The following is a 3,789-nucleotide window of genomic DNA, read 5'->3' as shown; positions in this document are numbered from 1 at the left end:
ATAAAAACTAGGAGAACCCATGCTGAAATTTTCAATTTTAACTGTTTAGCAGAAGCCACCATACCCAATTTTCTTAGGTGTATGTGGAGGCTTCTGGCAGCATGATTCTGTGAATATAAATGGTGACATTTGATTCTGCATTAATTAAACATGTATTATTGACCTTTTTAAAGTATGTGTGAAAAATATAATTTGTAACCACTGTTACAGGTTTTATCTGGTTCTTCAAAAGCAACACATGCAGTCGAGTCCATGCCAGACAGAGGGTGCATGTGAATGAATTGCCTTTTGACTAACTTTGTGTTCTTTATCAAATAAATATCAGTACATGAAGATTTTTAAATATATGTGTATGTTGTTTTTTTTTAAGAAAATAGAATCACCAGAACAGGTACAGGCACCCTTTAAATGTGTCGAATCCGGGAGCTTCTGGGGGCCTCTGGCCCCCTTGTCCCCTGGACCCACCGAGGGCCCTGCGGCCCCCTGGCCCCCAGCTTTAAGTTCAGGAATTTTTCAAAATATCCAACTTTGACCCCCGCAAATGCTTTGCTAAAACTTTGGCTACAGTTTCTAAAATTTGGCTACACAAAATTCCATTTGGCTAAAATGTTGGCCACAGAAATTTTTGGGCAAGAGGAGCCCTGTTTGGATTGTATTTGGGTCATCTGGGGTCAGCAACTAGGCACTAGGTCAAATAATAATAAAACCTTGTGTAGACTATAGAGGTCACAGTTTTCATCAGATTTTATTGAAATATAGTCAGAATGTTTGTCTTGTTACAATCTGGATTGGGATTGACTTTGGGTCATCTAGGGTCAAAAACTAGGTCAGATTAAAAAAACAAACTTTTGTAGACAGTAGAGGTCACAGTTTTCATTAAATCTTTATGAAATTTGGCCAGAATATTAATCTTGATGAAATCTGGGTTGGGATTGTATTAGGGTCATCTGGGGTCAAAAACTAGGTCAAATCATAGAAAAACTTTGTGAAGACAATAGAGGTCATAGTTTTCATATGATGTTAATGAAATATGGTCAGAATGTTTATCTTGATAATATCTGATTTTGGATCGTATATGGGTCATCTGGGGTCAAAAATTAGGTCACCGGGCAAATTCTAGTAAAACCTTGTGTAGATGAAAGAGGTCACAGTTTTCATCACGTCTTAATGAAATTTTGTCAGAATGTATTAATGAATGAAATTTGGCTTGGGATTGTATATGGGTCTAATAAAATTTAAGTTCATGAAGCAAGGTTAGTCAGGTGAGCGATTCAGGGCCATCATGGCCCTCTTGTATGTAGTCATTATAGTGCTTTTTGGTCATTTGAATGATATTGAAATCGGTTTTACGTCTAACAGTCTTTATGGTTCTAATAAGGGAAACTGGACTGTACACTTAACACACTTTGAGTACCCTTTCAATGCCACTACGGACGTTGTCAACTGCCTGTATTTCAGAATGCCCGGGGCAGCAGAACTATTGGACAATTTCTTCAACATCACTGGTGTTCATGAACAATTTCAAAGCTAGGGTCATCGCACTATTGCGATTTTGGGGACAACATGAATCTGACCACAATGTGATTTTTTTACATCTGGATGTTTGTCCTTCATTGAATAATGTACTGCTGTAAGTCCACTTGTGATCTCATTTGCCAGTCTTCCCACATCAGCCTCCGTCCATATAACATTGTAGCAGGACCTGTCCTTTGAACAATGAGCCGTTAAATTATATACAGACAACTTTTTCTTATAGAAAAAGTTTTTCACCTCTGCCCTGGGTAGGGAAATAACATTTTTATGGTCAAAACACACTGTAACTTGGCGATTATCTGAGCGCTTTGACTCTTCACGATCTTTTCTCGTTCTGCGTGAGATTCATTACGATTTTTACGTGGTCAATATATTTCGGATTCTCCACGTTTTCAGTGTTCTCCTTTTCTATTTCACAAATACCACACCTATCCTTTTTAGGTTTTTTGAATGAAATGGTAATTCCTTGTTAAATATATTCCTGTTTTGGCTATTATTTAATGGTGTGGAGCCTTTAGCATTGCATTTGTCTATGTACGATTCATATATTGCATTTAACGACAGTTAGCGTCTAAATATTCAACCGAACTGTTTGCGCGACAGTAATGCGACGGTCGTCTTTGAAACGACTGTATATGTGTTCTAATAAAATCTATGTCACGTTGCGGTATTCGCTTTGTTGTTTTACTTCCTCTCATATCTTGGTAATCTCCTTCACCTTTTGAAATCTTTTCATGCAAATTCCTGACTCTACATTCATCTTCTCTCATCACCCCAAAGTAAAATTCTGTACACACTCTGAATTTTTCATTGTCTTTAAACATAATATAAAGTATACTTTCATCTGGAATTAGTTTTCTTAGTGTCATTACTTCGTCTTTCAGTTGTATTTGCAAATAACACATACTTTTTATCATCAGTAAGTGACCAAAACTCTTTGTTTATTTTATCTGCTGATTCTTTTGGTAATACCTTACTACATTTAAATCGGCACTTCTCTTCTCAATCTATGTTCAATTAAATTGTTTTCCTTTGCACACATTTCAACGTTGTATATTCTTGCCCAGATTGTCTTTTAACCTTCCTGTCATTCTTTGCCCAGGACATAGGATCTCTTTTACGTTTTCTCCTTCGTGCTTTACTGTTTTATCCGATTATTAGATTTAATTTAAATTCGGATGTTGATTCTTTATCAGTTTAACTACAAGGTTGCTTATAATTGTTAAACTATTACGAAAACACAAAGGTGTATACATTCCGCAATTGATACACACTTGATAATACTTACATATTGATAAATTAATTAATAAAACGGCTCGTTTCTGTTTGTATCGTTTTCAGCAGAATACAAAATTGAAGCGGCATGTAAACAAAGCTGAGCGGCACACGTTGTCGATATGGTGAAATTTCATTGGCTATCGACTTACGGGATTTCGGAATTGAAAAAGTGGCGCAATATAAAAAAAATTATTCACTATTCTTACTGTATAATTATAATAATGTTGTGCGAAAACCCATCTGACCAACTTAATAAATTCAGGCATTTGAAGCAGGATTGGTTGTGGTGTGGTGTTCAAGAAAGGGGTCATAATCAAATACATTTCTGCAATTAAGTTATTTTTATAGATGAAACCGCTTCGGGAAAATATAATAATCGGGATTTGTGTTATATTTAATTATATACATGCGCAAATACTGTGTGTTATAGAAGAAAATGATAAAGTACAGAACACATTATAATATAAAATTTAAAGCTAAACAAGTTATTTGACAATGACATAGTTTTATGTTTTAATCGACCAAACATATTTTGCGGTATTTCGCGTTTTCCAAAGTGTTATAATTTTCATTAAGATGTAAATTGATGAAATGCGTCACTATTGTGAGATGGCTTAACCATCGGTACATTTCACAACATTCTTTGATAACTCGTAGCATTCTTGCGCATATGATAATGTTTTTCTTTTGTGCATCAATAGATTACACGTACAATGTATAGTTTAGTCAAGTGATACTAGTAGTAAACGCCAAAAACTAAATCTCAAGACTCTATAGACAGACTGTCGTAACGTAAGAAATGACTCGACCTTGAACTACTTTCTAACTCAGTTGCTTAAACAATTAAAATTGAGAAGAGATACACATTTGACTTCCATAACAACCATGATAAATAAACAAATACTAACATTAAACATTAAATTTTTTACTAAAATTAAGTTTATTAACTAATATGATTTCAGTAGCGTTTTCGGATGG

The sequence above is a fragment of the Dreissena polymorpha genome, chromosome 1, assembly GCF_020536995.1.
Source record: "Dreissena polymorpha isolate Duluth1 chromosome 1, UMN_Dpol_1.0, whole genome shotgun sequence".
NCBI classification, from domain to species: Eukaryota; Metazoa; Mollusca; class Bivalvia; order Myida; family Dreissenidae; genus Dreissena; species Dreissena polymorpha.
Note: the sequence above shows the minus strand (reverse complement) of the source record.